The sequence below is a fragment of the Nannobrachium achirus genome (genome assembly GCF_963921795.1).
Source record: "Nannobrachium achirus genome assembly, chromosome: 7".
Lineage (NCBI taxonomy): Eukaryota > Metazoa > Chordata > Actinopteri > Myctophiformes > Myctophidae > Nannobrachium > Nannobrachium achirus.
The window spans coordinates 12,607,382-12,626,858 of record NC_137816.1 but is presented as its reverse complement, the minus strand read 5'-3'; the positions used below and the strand labels follow the sequence as shown (position 1 = coordinate 12,626,858).

Below are 19,477 nucleotides of genomic sequence, written 5' to 3'. Positions count from 1 at the left end.
CATTTTCAGTTTGCACATTTGGAATAGGTACATTGTCAACCTGCACAGTTTGCCTGGGGAGAGAGTATTGCGTTAGAGGACCTTTTGCTGGCTTTCCATATAGTGTTTGTTTTGGCCTCACATCCTGTGGCTGGGAGGGAGGCCTTGTTTTCATCGACACTTTTCCTGTTTGTAGGGTTTGATCAGGTTGATCAGGTAAGTATGCAATTGTGTTTGTATTGAATGTTGTTGTTTTAGCTGCAGCAGCTCCCTTTTGTGATTCTGATACTTTTGAGCTGCCCCTTGATGCCCTTGTCTCCAGAACATGGGCCTTTGCATTAACTGCTGCCAGCATTGTCTCCATTTCCAATCTTTCCATGTCTTTTCTGAGTTGTTCCTGCTGCGCCTCAATTTGATGTTTCTTTGCAAGAGCAGCAACCTGTTCCAGGAGAGCAGCCTTTTCAGCCCGGGCAAGTATGAGAGCAGATGAAGTTGTAGATGCTTTTGATGTTGTTGACTTGTGTGTGGATTTTGTAATGTTTGACACACTGTCCAGGGGACCAATCTCATCATTGAGTCTTTCACTCTCTGTGACATGTATTTGTTGTTCATTTTCAGACTGAGTTTCAACATGGACAGGTGTTTCACAAGTGGTAAGTATTGTTTCAGCAGTGATATGCATCTGTGGCTCATTCTGAATTGTGACTTGTATTTGCTGTTCCTTTTGTGGTTCATTTTCAACAGTAACATGCATTTTCACTTCAGATAGCCACACGTGTACATCATCTATGAAATCCTCCAGTATTTGAATTTTTGGCTGAAACCATTTATTTTGCCTGTCAATTTCCTCCTCAGGTAATGGCAAAACAACCAATGAAGCATGACTTTCTCTTGCTTGACCACACAGATCAATTATTTCATCCAAATCACATTTTACTGCATTTACATTCTCATTTTCCTTCATGAAGCTCCTTCAAAGTCTCTCTGACTTTAGCTGCCTTTTTTACACACAAGCCTCTTGTCTTCTGTGTGTTTTCAATCACCATTTCAAGGCCTTTAGCTGTATGTGTGACCACTCTTTTTTCCTTTTGCAGTTTCCTTTGTAATGTCGCCATCTTCGGGCCGAGCATCACCATTGTCAGACATGATAGTTCTTTCAGTTTCAGCCTCCTCACACTCACCCAGTAGAGCTGCAGGTGTGTCCTATCACCCACATTAGGAGGCAGTTGGCTGAGAAACAATCTGTCCTTTGTGGCTCCTTGTCCTTTGTTCCTTCGATGTCCTTTGTTTCACTCGTAGAGCGGCCTTCTTACTTGAGTGTAATGGCAATTTCACCAATGATTTTGCGCATTACTTCACGGGTTGCAGTGAGGGTGATCCTACGCAGTATGACACAGAAACAAACAATGTAATGTCCAGTCCAAAGTTTCCAGTTTGAGGTGCATTTATTGACATGAAGTTTTCAGTTGAAAATGAAACATACCATTTGATATTGCAGTTTTGTGTTCTGAAGTGTTTTCCTGTATTTCTGTTTGTTTGTCTGCTGGTCTGCTGGTAAGAAGGGTGTGCTCCCCAACCCATGTCCTAGTCCTACTGAATCTCCTGAATGCTTCACCTGTGGCCCTGAAGTAACCTACCCAGTGCAGAAATCTAGAGCCCACCACCTAGTGTCTGTTAACAAAACTGCATCCTAAACAGAAATAATAGGCCTAACATAATGGCTCCTACAATAACAGTAGGTTGTAATTTATTATCTAAAAGGTTATTCGTGTGGTCTAATTATTCAACAAACTAATGTTTACTGTTATCCTTCAATCAAGTTGAGGATAAGCCATGAGTGAATGCAATAATAATGACTGTGTAAACTATGTAAACTCACTTGGTAGTTCAGAGCTGATGGCTCTTCTTAATTTCTGCTCATCAGTAGAATGTTCTTGTCAGTGACTCTGTGTGTGTATGTGCATGTGTTTGTCAGTGACTCTGTGTGTGTGTGTGTGTGTGCGTGCGTGCGTGCGTATGTGCATGTGTTTGTGTCTACAGCGGGCTGCAGGCTGCTTCAGGACCTGGACTTGAGTCATGTTGAGGTGGACACAGCTGCGGTGATGCCCAGTCATCAGCAGAGGGTGCCGTACTGGGCTTGTTTCTATTCGACCAAATGAAATATAAGAAGACGGCCAAAGTGACCATGCAGCTACATGGAAGGTATAGTATAAGTCCAAGCTCAAGAGGGTAAGGCCTCAAAATGTAATAAATATGAGGGATGGGATAGCACTTTGGGATATGACATCACGGTTACCATACAGCAGGGGTGGGCAACCTTGTTGGCACAGGGGAGGTTGATCACTGGCACACTGGCAGAAGTGTGAGAGAAAGGATTTTTATTTTAAAATCAAATAGTGTTTTAAACGTGGTCAATCAAATTAAGTCACCTAATTCGCACAATTGTCATCCTGCACATATTTCTACATTCATTAAAACACTGAACTTTGACTGGGGAGTAGGGTTTAATGCCGGGATCCCGGGATCCGGGCTTCCCGGGCAGAGCGCACGTAATTTCCCTCCCGGGAATTGGCGGCGAGACCCGTCATCCCGGAGGTTATGTTTTTCCTTGTTAGAAAATACAATTTACTAGCAGCGCAGAGGCAATTAGACTGCCTGACACTTTATCCTCGCCAGCCGTGCAAGCATCTCGTCTGTGTCAGCTGTGTGGAAGGATTTTACCAGTCTCCGTGGGCTGTCAAGCAAGCCTGTCATCGAAAATAGCTGATCTACCATCTCACAATGCAGCGCAAAGTGCCCCTTGTAAACTTGCGATTCGGAGAAAACACTGACAGATGATAATGGCGCATTTACATTCTTATTGCTGCATTAATTATGCTTTTAACGTTTTTACATACAGTCTATGTTTTACATGAGAAACTCTCCAGCAAAAAAAGGGAGGGTGGGGGGTGCACGCACGCAATGAAGTGCCGTTCGCGAGAAGCTGCGCTGCGGTGTCGCGCCCTGTGAGCTTGTATTTCTACTATGTTTCTATAAATATGAAACGATAGATTTGCCATAAATTGCCGAGATATATAACAGTAACCACCAAACGCATGCATTATTGCAGCCTCCTATGTGTCCACTCCACTCAGTCAATTGGACTCACACATTGCCACTCTAAACATGAAATAGCCTAATCTGTTCAGTCTGTTGGTTTGCATTTCCACACAATATGTTTTAACCAGAATTAAAACATCTGACAGCACTTTGTGACAGTTTATGAATTGCATTGGCGTAGGCCTACCTTATTAGTGGGATGGTTGCGCTATTGCGTGTGTTTGCTTGAACCGAGAAGCGCTTTTATGGGCACAATTGCTCACTGCAACACGATGATCATCTTCGCTCTACTAAAGTCGTGATATTTTGTTTTTATACAAGTGGGCGCAGAAAACGTCTTTTCAAAGAGATAGGCCTATAGTGTGGAAGGAACATTAATAAGAACATCCATTGCTGCGTTTGACAGTCCCATGAATTGTGCAGCCAATTGTGGCTGCCACAGAGACCGCGCGTGAGTGGTGGATGATGTGAATTTGATCTGTAGCCTAATGATGTCCGATCGAATATAAAGGTCCAAAAGCGAGTCCTGAACTGAAGTTCTGATGACAAACAGCCCCCGCCCCGCAGACCGGTGATCATATCTTTCTACCCAGCCAGAGCAGAGCGCATGTGGGCACTTGTTGTCTCCGCCAGGCCGATAGCCATAGGAAACCGTTTTGCGCTTTTTATTTTTCCTTTTTTTTCTTCTTTTTTTTTTAAATATATAGGCCTATATATTAACGGGACATCCCGGGAAGCCCGGGTTAAGGTCAGAAAATTCCCGGGATTTAAAATGAGCCCAAATCCGGGAAAATATTAAACCCTACTGGGGAGGGAGTCAGGGAGATAGGTAGGTTATTGCTTGAATCTAATGATCATTATAACAATGTCCTGACAATCAAAATATCTTAGAATGTTTGATGGGGGATGTCATTAAAATTCATGTTGACATGGCACACTGACTATCTAGAAAATAAAAACATGGCTCTTCATTTCAAAAAGGTTGCTGACCCCTGCCATACAGGCTCATTACCCTGAATGATTGAGTGATTATTATTATTATTATTATTTTCATTCTAGATGTTTCAAATAACTGTGCTTTAAAATGTATTTCACGAGTACAGACCACGCCTTCAAACCAAACACTGTTAAACATTCTTTATTTAGAAAAGAAGGAGATAGAACCTGTCAGGAAGAGAATTGGTTATGCATGGACTGAATGGCGGGGGGTAGAGAATGAGGATGTTGCTGGGTAGCGAATGGGAAGGGATGGATAGGGAGTGGGGGATGAAGGTGAGGTTTAGTGGGCCATGATGTGAGGACGAGGAAGATGAGGAAGGGGGAGTGAGGATGGGGGTGATGATATGGGGCACGGATGACGAGAGTGAAGGGGGGAGGTGAGGATGTAGGGAGTGAGGACGGGGAGTGAGAATGAAGGGGCGATGAAGAGGATGTGAGCTGAAGGGAGTGAGGGAAGGGAGGTGATGATGTTGGCGAGGGAGGGAAGTGCGGATGGGGCGCGAATGAGTGAGGGGCGTGTGGCCGAAGGCCTGTAGGGCATAGCCCTGATGGGGGAGGGGTGTGGCCTAAGGCCTGTAGGGCGGAGCCCTGATGGGGGATGATAGGAGTGGGGACGAGGCCGGTGGGCTGCAGCCCGATGGATGCATGACCATAGGTTCCAGGGGGGTGAAGACCCTGGGTATTTGGCTTGGGATCTGAGAGCGATGGCGTTCATATCGGCAGTCGTCCGTGGACTGGCCATCACTCCGAGACCCCAAAGAGTAAAACATAATCATAAGATGATTAGAACATTAACGGACAAGGATTTCGTGAGTGTTTCTGAGGTTTAGGATATTAGTTTTAAATGTAACTATAGTACGCTTGTGGTGACCAAATCAGCTCGCAAGGAGTTGGACATGCCTTCTGGACGCCGTAGAACAGCACGGATTCTGAATGGGTAACCTGCAGAGTATCTTGCCTAGTCAGGACTTTCTGGAGGTGGTAGATGAACCAAGCGAGAAGGGAGACAGAACTGGTTTCGGTAGAACATAACGGGTCAGAGGGAGAGGCGTGAGAGGAGCGCCTGGTTTGGAGGTGATGGACCAGGGGTTTGAGGTAGGAGTTAACAGAGGGATTGCATTGTTCTGCAGAATTGGTCTGTTTAAGTGTTTAGCAAGTATACTAGTGTGGAGGAAGTGATAGGGTCGGGTCTGGTAGACGAAGATGGTATAAATAGATATAGATTTGACTGTGGGATTGAGGTTGCAGATAGGCACATTAAAGGAGGTGCTAGGCTTACGGCAAGGAGGACAGAGAAACTTGTTATTTGGGCTCTTGGGAAGCAGATTGACTTGGGAATAGGAAGATTAAGTGGTGAGTCACTCTTGTTCAGTGTTGAAGTAGTTGCAGCGCAGGTTAGTGCATCAGCAGGGATCGGGAACAGCAGTGCTGGACTGTAGAGGTGAGGATTTGGTGAAGTTGGTAGGTCGATGAGGTAGAGTCATGGCGACGACCAGGGATGATGGAACTGTTATTGACAATCCGGGCGAGTCCTGTGAAGAATGTGATGGGCTGAGAAGGAGGGATCTTGTGGGTTGGTCATCTTTGTGAATGAGAACGGAGCGGCTGGTCAATATAGGAGCCCAAAAGAAGCCGCGATGATGATCTGGTAGATTTGAACTGGCATGCAATCAAATGGCTTCGCTGGGTTGTTGATCATCGGATACTTGAACAGGTCCGGATAACCGTGTGGCGAGGCCTGCTTGAGGAACCTCAGGTGATGGGTCCAGTTCTGGGGCGAAGGCAGCTGCGCTGGGTTGAGGGAAATGAGGGAGACTCATATCATTGTGAGGGCGACATGTTGTGCTGTCTGAGGGAGGGAGGAGGAAGGGAGGGAAGGAGGCACAGAAGGATGAAGGGAGGAGGGAGGGAGGGAGGGAGGGAAGGAGGCACAGAAGGAGGAAGGGAGGAGGGAGGGAGGGAGGGACGGAAGGAGGAAGGGAGGGAGGGAAGGATGCACAGAAGGAGGAAGGGAGGGAGGGAGGAGGAAGGGAGGGAGGGAAGGAGGCATGGAAGGAGGGAAGGAGGCACAGAAGGAGGAAGGGAGGGAGGGAGAGGAAGGGAGGGAAGGAGGCATGGAAGGAGGAAGGGAGGAGGGAGGGAGGGAGGCATTGGAGGGCAGGAGAGGGGGAGGGAGGGAGGAGGGGAAGTGAATGATGGATGGAGGGGGGGGGGGGGGGGGGTAACGGCTGAACGGGACCAGCTGGATTTTAACTTGGTGTAGGCCAACGTGTCCTCTGAAGTTTCAGTTGCGGACACCGACATGTGATGGGGATTGTTACTGCTGTTTCAGTGCCAGCTGTGCTGGATTGGAGCAGATACTCTTGGGGCGGCCATGATGGTTTTAACTGCACGACAACCCTGGAGCTGTGGAAGGCCTTGTCATTGCCGGGTAGGGGTTTAAGCCATGTGATGGTGGCTGCTATGGCTGCTGGGTTGGAAGGGCAGAGTTTGGTGGCGCCTATACTGTGGCTGCAGAGGAGAGGAAGGGGTTGGAGACACAAGGGTGGGATGGGAGGAGAAGAGTGGCGGGTTACTCCAAGCCCATGGCCGTTGGGGAGGCATCTGCATAGCGGGTGGAGAAGGTGCTAGTCGTCCCTGGACAACTTTGTCGTTGGCTGACTAGTGGTCCCTGGGAGGGAAACAGAAAGCAGTGTGAGGGAGGTTGGATGATGTGCAGGTGGTGGAATGACAGTGAAGCTTGCAGCAGGGATGGAAACCTAGGTAAAGGTTTGGTAAGAAGTGGGAGAGAAGGGTGAGAGTGGGGTGGAAGGAGGGGGAGGGGAGGGGAGCAGCCAAAAAGGCGAAGGTAAGCTCAAATTTAGAAAACAGCCTGGTCTGCTCTGATTGGGACCGAGGTGGTTAGGAGATGGCAGTTAGCTGTAGCTTAACGTGAAAGGTGGCTGTAACCACGGCCATGGTTGTACACTGGTAGCATTATCAATGCTAGCATGAGACAATAGATGGAGGGAGGATAGGAAGGCTGCATGATGTGGCCAAATGATTGTTATGGTAATGATTGTCACAATTTGTGACTAACAATTATTGATTGTAGCCTTTTAAGGTCTGTCACAAAAAACATTACTTAGAATACATTGTGCTGCTGTAAGTTCCTGCTCATGCACACTTTAAAGGCTCACGAGTCACAGATTAACAATGTCAATAATCAGACTTAATTGTGGGAAGTCGATCTTAGTCACATTAAAATAGGACAGAAGAATTGATCACCCAATAGGTAGGGTTTAATGTAGGCATAGATGAGGGACTGAACGGGAGGAAGGATAGAAAGATGGGTGACGGGATAGGTCTATGATGGGGAGATAGACAGGGATGTATAATGGGAGGACAGATGGAAAGATTAATGGAAGGAATGGAAGATTGAATGATTATTATGTCGGTTGTTTCATTATCACCAAATAGAATCAGCTTGGCAATTATTGTATTCATGCAAAAATAGTCATGTATGGAAGTTTGTCATTGGAAAACATCAAGCTTCATTAAAGCTGAAGGTTCTTAAAACGGTGGGCATGAGTACGCACTGAGGTGGCCTACAACAGGAAGCAAGTGAGATGGTGTGGGCAGTCATTTAATAGTAACAAGCTCATGGCATTTAGGTGCACTTGAGCAATTATTGAAGCGATACATATTGCCATAATGCTGTATCATGCATGGCTATGTCAAGACATAACTTAGATGGACATTCTTGTAGCAAAATGTGTGGGTTGTGAAGATGAATAAGAGGCAGTAAGAGGAGGCAAGATAGGTAAACGTTTAGCAATTCAATGGCAAGGAAAATGAATGAAGTACTGTAGGGAGGACTTTAAAAGTGGGAAATTAATGGGCGATTGAGTAGAATAATGACTGGAGGGTGAACAAATTAATTGGGGGGAAATGAGATTTCGGGTTGCTGGTTGCTCCCACCAACCTTGCATGAAATGTCAAGTTACTGGTTGCTCCCACCAACCTTACAGCACCACATTATGCGATTAAGGTGACGCAGTTGTACTCTTTAGAATTGATCAGGCATGATCGGGTAAGCATGTAACATGCAAGCAACCAGGGCAGTATGATGGGATGGTAGGTTATTATGACTGAAGGAGGGGAAAGTTTGATAGTCAGGAAGTTGAAGGTAACTTAGCTTGTGTGTTGTTGCTTGGGAATTGGGAGTCAGATGGTGCGGCTCAGAGCAGGGCGGCTCTGGACCTGGGAAAGGCGTCATATCAGAAGTTGTGTATTTTGCGCTGGCTCGGCGCAGGGCAGCTCTGGATCTGGGAGACGTCATGGAAGTGCAGCGAGGGTCCTGTGTTGTGTGCCGGTTTGGATGGAGGAGCGGGAGGGAGAGAAATGCTTCTCTGATCATAGTGTGGAGTCTGTACCCGAGACGTGGAGCGGTTGAGCCATGGTGGCGTTGTACAGAACCGGGGATATCCGACGCCGTGACTCGCGGCCCGCGAGACGGCATGAACCGGGGATATCTGACGAGAATCGGCCGCGGGTAATAGCGGGGGTTTGAGTTGGAGTCTGAAGATGCGGTAGAACCGTGTTGCGTTTGATTTCACTTGCCGCGACCGACGCTGGAAGTCAAGATATGACGCTGGAGTACAATGAACGCCGTGGCTGGAGTTATGGCTTCTGTCTGATGTTGCACTGAAGGAGGAAACAGGCTGAGACTGTCCACGGTACGTAATTAATAACTTAATTACTTAATTACTTTTAATCAGTCGGTGACTCGGCATCGTACGTGAGCGCGGGTGACTGAAGCAAGTAACGTGGCGTACTTAATGCAAAGTACTAAGCACGAGAGACAGGAAAGACTGGCAGGTTTAAATACACCTCCTTATACACCAACACGGAGCTTTGTCATCAGCGCGTCATAGCTGGGGGCGGAGTCAAGCGTGGGGGAAATATTTAACAACCCCCATTAGTAGAATGGGGTTTTCCGTGTTTTCAAATCCGATTTTTTAATAGTATAGCGATGTTTTAATTAATTGCAATGTCTTACATTGATTCCTTGGTTGCCAATGGACGAAAAATGATGCATTTAAAATTAAACAGCTTTGGGATTAAATATTGTCTGATATTATTAAGGACAGGTCGCATCATCAAAGACCATGGGTTATCTAGACTATCCGTCTGGTATTAGACACTGTTACATTTTTTTTTTATGATAAATTAAACTTATCGTATCAAAAAACGAAAAGCATTAATTAATCAATGATGGTTATAGAGCACATTAAATGAATTCCAGTTGTCTACAGCCATTAACAGCTTGTTATCATGCAAGGATTTACACACTGACACAACGCAACACAACACAATCCTATCCTAAATAGTTTCAAACCTGCAGAAAATACTTTTAAACTGGCGTCGATCCTGCCATATATTCAAAGATCAGGTCTCTATCCTACTTGAACTCACTACGATGTGTTCTATAAACAACATTGACGACTTAACGACTGTTGTTTTTTGATATTAGAGTAAGTTTAATTGATCATATATTGTAATTGTGTCTCTACCAGGTGATTAAAGACATAATGTAAACAGGTTTTGTAGCATAGAGGGAAGAGGGGGACCACGGGTGCTTATATTGTGCAACTCTGACACATGCACGGGGATAATCTGAGTCTGATTATAAACCACTTAATTACATTGATTCCTTACTGCAAATGCCTGGACAAAAAACTATCTGCAATAGCATCGGGATTAATTGTTGTCCTTATAGGACTGGTCGGATCAATGCCATGGTTATCTGACTGATTTAATCACCTGGTAAGAGACACACTTTCACATTTTCATGAACATGATCAATTACACTAATCACAATATCAAAAAACAAAGGCCATTAATTCAGCAATGATGTTCATGGAACACGTACGGGAAGGACACAGGAGGAGGATGCCATTGTAAGTGTATTAGGCAATGGGAATGGATTTAGACCATATTCACGTTTCAAATCTATTGACGACTAATGGGCCTGGCTGTTGGATTTAGGTCTATATTGTGGCACGTTTAATTGATCATATCTCATATTAATATTAGTGTCTCTACCAGGATTGAAATGAACACTGCATGTGCAAACATGTTTTTTTTGTAACACAGGGAGTAGAGTAGATGGAGAGAAAAACAGATCTCCGATCTCATCTCATGGTTGTGTAACTTGGATAGCCTACAGAAACGACAGATCTCCATCTCAGTCAGTGCTTGTGTAATTTGCGGGGAATATATTAATCGGACTCTGATTACAAACCACTTGAACTCCGACTTCTATATCCTATATGCCAGGGAGAAGATAACACTGGGTCCAACCTATGTGCGAGCTTGTTGATTTTTGGCACGGCATAGATTGGCAAAAATAGATTTGGTGTAGTAGACTGAATATGTGGTCAACGTATAAAGAGTAAAATTGGGTCCCGTTTTATTCCAGAGGTTTTGATGAGGCAGGAGTAGTAGTTTAGACGAGGTACAGTAGCTCCGTGCTGCACAGCGGTGCGTTCAATCAATCAATCAGTCATCCATAATAGGCTTGTTATCTTAACTCATACCCTGCCAAGCCCGAGGAACCCGAGAATTTCCCGATGTCCCACCCTGCCACGCCCGAGGAACCCGAGAATGGCCGCCATTTTGAAAAAAAAAAATTTTTGGACCCCAAAAACGTTAGTAGGCATGATCGCGAAATCGCATGTTTAACCCCCATAGCAACCCCATCTTTCAAGCATGGCAGCCATTTTTGTTTACATTATAGGAAAACATAGTGGCTGTTAACTCATGAATGCCTGAACGGATTTCCATTCTGATTTTTTTGTTTGAAAGCTGTGAGCAATGTGGACACACGTGGTGCATGATCTAGGCATGGGTGTGCATTATCCGTGCACTACTGATTACATGGAAGTCTATGGAGACTCATGGCAGGATTGGAGTACGAAGGTATTGTTAAATGGCAGCAGATGAGTTAATAATAAGTGAACTTTACGACGGCGAGTGAACGATTGCGTTCCAGAAGTCCTTCTGATGGATTTTTCTTGGCTGTCGAGTGTTTTATCGTCCAAAAAAATCGCTCTGAACGTGATTAAAACGATAGTGTACTGTTTACGCTGTATTAACTCAATGGGGAAAGGCGGTTTGTTTTCCCCCACGCTCAAAGCGGATGTGACGTTTATGGGCGTTCCTTTCTAGCTCCGTGTTGGTGTATTGGCAATGGGTGGAGAATGAATCAGTTACCATGGCAGCCGTGCCACTGTGGATGGCAAGGGTGGAGCTATGATCAGTTACCATGGCATATAATTTGAGGGAGGAGTCGACTCCGTTACTGTGGTGATAGATAAGTTTGTGTCACCTGGGTAGAAGGGAATAGGGACGAGTAGAAGAGAGAATGTAATAACATCTCATTTATTTGAAGGCGTAGTCTTCCCCCTGAACATACGTTGTACCAACTCCATTAAAACAACAACCATAACATAGTTTTGACAAAAAAATAATCAATGAAATTTAGTGTGTAATCGACAGGCTTCCTTGACACGTGGTGTATTTTGCTAAGAGCCCCATATCTTGAAGATGTGGGCTTAAAATTGCAATCTCCATATATGAGCTTAAAAGGTACAAGGACTGACACAGCGATCTCCATATATGGCCATTAATGTATTAGTTCATTAATTTTCCCCATTGACTTGAATGGGGAAAGTGACTCGCTTCACCGCAACTACATCTTTCTAGTTCTACCTATGCGGGTGGATTCTGCCAATGCTTTTTAATGGGGATGGAGCGTTTTGTTTGAAGAAATCCACCAATGGCAACAATGTGCTCCGTTCCCTTAGAAAAGCAATGGCAGAATCCGCCCGCATAGGTAGAACTTCAGTGTGACCGTGTCCTTACTGAGTCACTGTCCACAAGAGGTGAATGTTACCATACACTAATTGAGTTTCAGTCCACAAGAGGGGAATAATACCATACACTTACAAGAAGTACAGGGGTTAAAGTTCTCAGTCCTGGGGACTGATTTCAGTCTTGAGGATTCCATAGGGGCTATTATTGAGATCAGTGCAGATCTGCCAAAAAAAAGAATAACATAATATTATGGGCTTCCCTTTGTTTCCTCACTTGCAACCTTTCCTCTTCCCTGCATTCAAGGTGCATAATGGTTCAAATGACTACTGACGGCTACATACTGTACAAGTGTCTTCCTCTGTGTTAACACACTGCTGCTATGCGCCATATGGTCAATATACCTACAGTTACTGTAGGTACAGTAATAATGTCAAGATATGAGTATTTTAATTGTCTAGACTAGCAATAGAATACAATAGCAACTTCAGAAGATACTTCTACAAAATGAAGCATGGATTGGCACACACATTCAGTGAAGGCAGTTCAGAACTGTTTCGTGTGCGCCACGTTTCAAGAATCACATATTGGGGCATGGTTTAGGGTTGGTGTGAGCTTGTAGAGCTGCTATTTTTCAATAGCTAAAGCATAAAACAATGGTTGAAGTGGTTAAAATCTGAAGTTGTCCGATTTGTCCCTTAGGTGAGAAGCCACACAAATGCACCTGGGACAGCTGCACGTGGAAGCTTGCCCTCTGCGACGAGCTGACACGACACTACAGGAAACCCTTCAAGTGTGCGGACTGCGTCTGCAGCTTCTCCAGGTCTGACCACTTTGCCCTGCAACGGTGGGGAGATGGAGAGACAGACAGACAGAGAGATGTCCAACAAGGAAGTGGACACGTCTTCACACATGGAAGTACATAGGAAGGGGGAGGGGGTCTGGTTCCCTCTCTCTCTCTCTAAATGTAGTTCAGCTGGTCTGGATGCACAGTCGCAGCATACACATATTCATGTGAACACACACGCGCGCGCACACACACACACACACACACACACACGCACACACGCACACACGCACACACACACACACACACACACACACACTCTCTCTCTCTTACCTGTCCCCGTCGTAGTGAGAGAGCAGGGAGAGATGAATGGAGTGTGTCCAGCACAAAACTGGGGTCACTTCTGGATCACTGGGATGGAAGTAATGAACCGTAGGATGTTTTATTGTTGTTGTTGTTGTTTGGAGTTTAAATTGAAAATCTGTCTTTTACAGCAGTGGTTCTCAACCTTTTCAGGCCGCGACCCCCAAAATAATCATATTTCAACTGGGGACCCCCCACTCTGTCAAGCACTTGGAATTGTAGGAGTTGGCATTACTGTACGCTATGTCCAAAAAACAGCTCCCGTAGGATTTTTGTGCTAAAATAGATTTTTTTGCAGATCTTGGTTCTATAGGGTCCAAACTATCATAAAATGACGGGGTTCAAATTTTCAGACCCCTCCCTCCTTTCCTGGGGGTGGGTCACTTCAGTTTTGGCCCTATTCGACTATGTATCCCCAATTTTCCATAGGCTTTTTGGCTAATATTGATTCGTTTGCTGTTTTGGCTTCTATAGGAGCCAAACTATCAGAAAATAACAGGGTTCAAATATTCAGACCCCTCCCTCATTTCCTGGGGGCGGTCACTTCAGTTTTGGCCCTATTTGGCTATGTATTCCCAATTTCCCCATAGGATCTTTTTGCTAAAATTGATTTGTTGGCGGTTTTGGCTTCTATAGGGACCAAACTATCAGAAAATGACAGGGTTCACATTTTCAGACCCCTCCCCCATTTCCTGAGGGGGGGGGTCACTTCAGTTTTGTCCCTCTTCGGCTCTGTATTTCCATATACTTTTTTCTTTCTTTCTGTTTTGGCTTCCATAGGGGCCAAACTGTCAGAATCTTCCATGCAATTGAAGATGCCAGGGCAGAGGTGTCCCATAGCATGATCTGATGGAGGAATTCAGAAACGTAAGGGGCTACGACATTACCAGTCCAATGCCAGCCAGACAAGCCCATAAAGTACTGTCAGAGCTGATTATGTTCCTTGCACAGGTGTGTGGTTCCCTTGGTTTACTCTTATGTTAAATAAACATTGTATATTAGGGTACAAGAGAGAACGTGAATCAAAGTGGTATCAGTGGTATAGTGTTGCATGTCAAACTTTGGGCTCTATTCCAAGGTTCTTCAACAGGGGGTCCTGGACCCCTAGGGGTTCCTCGGAGTTACTTCAGGGGTTCATCCAATCTGTGTGTGATAGAAACCTTTTTTCTCCTTTTTTATATTAACCACTTGAACCCTATTCTGAGAACATTAGCCAAAAATAGCAGATCTACAAGCTGTTATAGATTGGCTATTTTCAGCAAGAGGTTTGGTAGAGGGGGAAAAGAAGCAGACTAAGTACAGAGTGAAAGGTCAAGTTTATTAAGTATTGACGGTTCAAGTGGTTAAATATCTGAAAACACAAATTGACATGAATCCAAAATAATAATGATTGTGCTGTCAAACAATGAAACTATCTATGAATCTATGATAAGGTTGTAGGGGTCCCTGCTTCATCTCTCAACAAAGGGGTCCTTGGCCTGAAAACGTTGAAGACCCCTGCTCTATTCAATTACAAACTGTTGTGAATCAGTGTGGTGGACTTTCTATCTGTCCCGTTATGTGTAACACCAACCATTACAGTGGTTTTAGAAATTGTAATGCACCTTTATTTCCCAGGTTGCACACTGCTATCAGCAGCAGCTGTCCACCTTCCCTCAGGATCTGACTGGACTGCTGTTGAATCATCACACAGTCTTGGAGCATGACTTCTGGATGGTGAGACAACATAGGACCCCCTACAAATTAGATCCTCTGTATTTAGTAAGACAGCCCTAATTTGGCACTGTACTTGTTGCTCTGTTTTTCCCCCCCCCTCTACACCAAATCAATTAGCAGAAAATGCCGATATACAACTCACGTGTTGCAATGCTTGTGGATCGACTATTTTCTGCAAATGTTCACCCTAATCAGGGCCATGTTGTATTACTGCACGAGTCTACCAGGCCTTGGGGCCCATGAGCCTATAGGGCCCCTAGCTAGAGCCTTTACAATGTTTGCATCAGAATTGTCACTGTTTATTAACTTTGAATTTCTTGTCAAAGGGCTTAGTCATGTAAGTAACAGAGCCCTGCAATTACTACTGAAATGTGAAGGAGTAGCCCAAATATTTACTTTGTAGATGAACACAAAATAAACCATCATTCATGAATCATGATACTTTAAGTTCATGTTTAACCCACAATTTTATGTACAGTATATTGCAGGTGTAAAACAGCATTGGAACCTCTAAAGTCCTGTTGAGAATGATGGAGGTTATACTTATTATTGCGGCAGTACAAAGGCAGTTCTACACAGCCGCACGGAGCTAAACATGGAATTTAAAAGACACTGTATGACACGCACGCACAAAGAATTCAGGTCCACTCCAATCCATGCATTTGACCATTTATTCTTGCAGACGTTAATTACAACAGTTCTCAGCATAACGGTAACTAAATATGGATGTTAAAGACGCGTTTCTATCAGTGAACAGAAATTGTCCTCTCCCATGCTCACCCCCTCTTCGTCCAATTCTCAACTACTATTGTGCCCAGGTGAACGCCATTAAGTAACATGGCGTTGGCATTCGGTCTAGCCTGTATGTATGTAAGTGCACAACTATTTATTGTGATGACTGCAGGTCAGTGCGGGTGGGGGGAGATTTTACAAGGCTGTGCCCAGACCCCATTTCTAATGTTTCTGTATCCCACTTTCTCTGTCAGACCCTCTGCAAAGCGCTGATTCTCCTTCGGAACAAGGACCTGATGAACCCCACTGCCCTGCTGGAGCTCTTCTTTGAGCTGCTGCGCTGTCACAACAAACTTCTCAGACAGGTGAGAGAACCCCCTGAACCCTGGATATAAAAGTAGTATTTTTATTAACCCTTCTGCCAAGAATATTACATTCTGTAGATCTGCTATTTTTGAAAGATTGTGACAATTTGTGCAAGTCTTTGAATATTTTTGTCTATGTCTTCTAAATCCTTCTAAGGTTTTTGAACAAGCATGTTTCTTTGTTAGTGGTTCTCAAACTTTTTCATGTCAAGGACCCCTAGAATTATATGTTATTGGCTGCCGACCCGCATCTCGTATATATGTGCTAAAACATAGCTATTTCCAATGGTAAAATGACCACTGTATTGTGCGGTTTCCCATGTTCTTTTTTGTCCATTAATGATTTATTTTCTTTGCCTCCACAGACATTATACACACACATTGTATCAAAAACATTAATGCGAAAAAAAACAACAACAACAAAGTAAAATGGTAAGTAAACACACACACACACACACACACACACACACACACACACACACACACACACACACACACACACACACACACACTCAACATTGCAGCAGAAATAACAACAATAAGAAAGCTGACAATTAAAACTAACAACAGTAGTTATACATTTATCATACTGGCTGGCTTGAAGATCTTGTGTGCATGGTCCCTGGTTCTAAATATTACATTTACATGTACTTTGAGTGTGCATTCATTTATAACTGATATATATTTATACGTATGTTCCAGACTTTGCAGAATTTCATGTACACCATGCTGAGAGACAGTAACCCTATAGCAGATGTGATGGTGAGCTGTATGTCTTGTATTGTGAGTCAAGATTTAGCCCTCTATTAAGACCTGAGGCAAATTCAACAAATGCCTTCTAAATCAGTAGTTCTTAAAAAATGATACATGTACAGGCTCGTATATCACTATATATGCTATTTGTTTCAATCAGAGGTGTGTCCAAGAGGTGTCCAAATGTTCAGAAAGCACAGAGACATGACTCACATCTTAGGCTTTGTTCAGACTGTCTTTATGCCTGACTGTCCTCCCTGTTATTTGCTAGTGAACAGATCAGATTTGTGTATTTAGATATCGTTTCCCTAGCTGCATTGGTTGCTGTGGTAACAATGTAACAATTAAGGCATATTATGTAATGCAAGATGTATACTCTGTTTTACAACAAAGTATACAATGTGAAGTGTGCTTTCAGGTTGCCCGACCGGGCAAGTGCTCATTTGAGAGGGGACGCAACCGTTTATAAACACAACACGAGATATCTGTCTAAAGACCTGAACGTGGCCAGAGGGCTGTCTTCTGGTCTGTGGAATGTAAAATAAGAGCACTGTTTACCTATAATGCTGTTTTTAATGTTGCTACACTTAAAACATATAAAATAACGTTTGAAACCACAGACATATTCAATCGTAGCTATGTAGATATTTGGTATTTAGATTTGGAGAGATGATTTTTTTTTTATTGCACAGCCCCAGAAAGTAAAGAAATAAGTGTTTAATTGAGCAGTCATTACAATCTTGCCCATCATTTTATAATGGTCGATTTACTTTTGGGGTAAGTGGGCCTTTGGGCAAGTAGAACATGAACTTGCCTGACGGGCAAGTGCCTCTGAGACCTTAGTGTCAACCCCTGCAATGTTTTGTATGTAGGCTTCAGCCTACATACAAAACCTTTCAGACAACCGATGGAGATGATCTGTCATCCTGCCCGTCGTGCTGATTAGCAGAATTCAGTTTCCATGTGTTATTTAGCTGATGTAGGCTGCCAGTCTGAACATAGCTTTGGCAGTTTCTGTTTTCAGTGTTTGCCTATACAAACATACTTGTATTTTACCATATGCTTATGTATTCCTTTTAAAGAAACACAAGAAGAAGAAGAAAGTAGAAGTGTTCAATTTCAGTGCAATTCACCTGATTCATGATCCTCAAGGTACTGTATACTGCATGTTCACTTATCGGTCATTGTTAGCAAAACACTGACATGTAGCTTACCTCAGAATAATGATTTTGTGTTTAGATTTCTCAGAGAAACTCCTAAAGCAGTTGGAAGACTCCTAAAGGAATTCATGAGGTAAGTTATGCAACTATCGACCAGTTACGCTACCTATAACAATGATATAATGAATGTGTAAGTGATCAGTTTCTGTTTTGTCTGGTGTGAAAAGGACAGGTGATAAATTAGTTGTTTATGCCTATTACTGATAATTATGTTGCCTTAAAATAATTACAGTTAAATCATCTAAAGCTCTTTTTAACTGATGACCAATGGCTAGTTTTAAAGGAATTCATTAAATGGCAAAAGGGATCTAATCTTGTGTTAACAGTTGAACATCAATATTATGTTTCGAAATGCAAATTAAAAATGTTGAAGAAAATATAGCATTAATCAACATGAAACATTGGATAATTGGTTTGGGTTATGGATATTGTTAATTATTTCCTTGAGTGTTACAGTATATTGATAAGGTTGAGAAAACCAGCAAAGTAATGGAACGTTATTTTCCAGGCCAAAATGTGTCTCACCTTTTTTTTTGTGCTTCAACGATGCAGTGAAGTATCAAACAAACATTATTTTGTTTCAGCATTTCCACTCCATGCTCTCAAGACTATTCCTGCTCCATTCCGTTAATGGAATGAAAACTCATTCTCGCTGTTAACAACTTTCAACCTGGCCGTTCCTATTTTGGTTGTCATTATAGGCAAACATTTTCCCAAAATAACAAAAATACTGTAGTATAGCTAAATCTTTCTCGCCCCCCCCCCCCTTTTTTTTATAGGGCATAAGCAGTCAGTGCTGTGGTCTACCTGTAACGCACGTATACGGCATCTGGCATAAAAATATGAATAGCGTCTGCCCTCGTGAACCTTTCAAAGTAGCGTATTTGATAGGCATTATGTACTGGCGTCTGCCCTGGCCACACGAATAGCCGCGGATCATAGATTATAGTATGCCCCCATTAAAAAAAGCAGCGTTTATCGGGGGTTGCCTGCCACGATTTCCTTACTTTCTGCGAGTATGCTGTGGTCAGCTCTCGAAAACATCACATCTCATGATAATCCATGCAAGCATTTCTGCACTCGCCTGCAACAATGCATTGGAGTGACCTCTCCTTTGCATTGTTGTCCCGCTCCCCCAAAAAGCATATCCGTCTCCGGTTTCCGGTCCCAACCAGAAGCACTGTCTCTGGAGTACTTAGAAACAGCCGATCTGCGATCCGACTTTTGATTGTATTATATTGATCAAAGCATAATAAATTCTAGGGTTTCTCGGGCCTGGCTGCCTGAAACAATGGCTTCTTCTCTGGATTCTCGGGTTGGGGTCAGTAAATAAGAAACAATTAACACAGGCCTACAGATAAGCACATGGACATACAGGACTGACATACTGTATGTGGCTTTGGATATGGGTGTAAAATATAGATTCTTCCAGATGTAGACACTATTCTATTATTGACAGTCAGTCATTTTTCACATTGATTTCTTCTTCCTTTCAGTGGTGGAATCTCCCTGAAGCCATCCTCTGTGTGGGCCTCCATCGTCACGGCAGCAGCCCTCAAGCTGCCAGTCAACATTATCGGTGAGACTGATGGCACAAACCCGCTGCT

General features: G+C 43.8%; 1 pseudogene across 1 annotated transcript in view; it reads left to right on the top strand.

The window, feature by feature from the left end:
• The window catches only part of LOC308288000 (cytosol aminopeptidase-like), a 40,515-nt pseudogene that overhangs the window by 1,843 nt on the left and 19,195 nt on the right, over positions 1–19,477 (top strand). The window contains exons 2-8 of the transcript in view: positions 2,020–2,181; positions 8,288–8,418; positions 12,637–12,740; positions 14,702–14,800; positions 15,787–15,897; positions 18,038–18,042; positions 19,367–19,449. The product of the transcript in view is annotated as a cytosol aminopeptidase-like (transcript). The remainder of the gene's footprint in view (positions 1–2,019; positions 2,182–8,287; positions 8,419–12,636; positions 12,741–14,701; positions 14,801–15,786; positions 15,898–18,037; positions 18,043–19,366; positions 19,450–19,477) is intronic.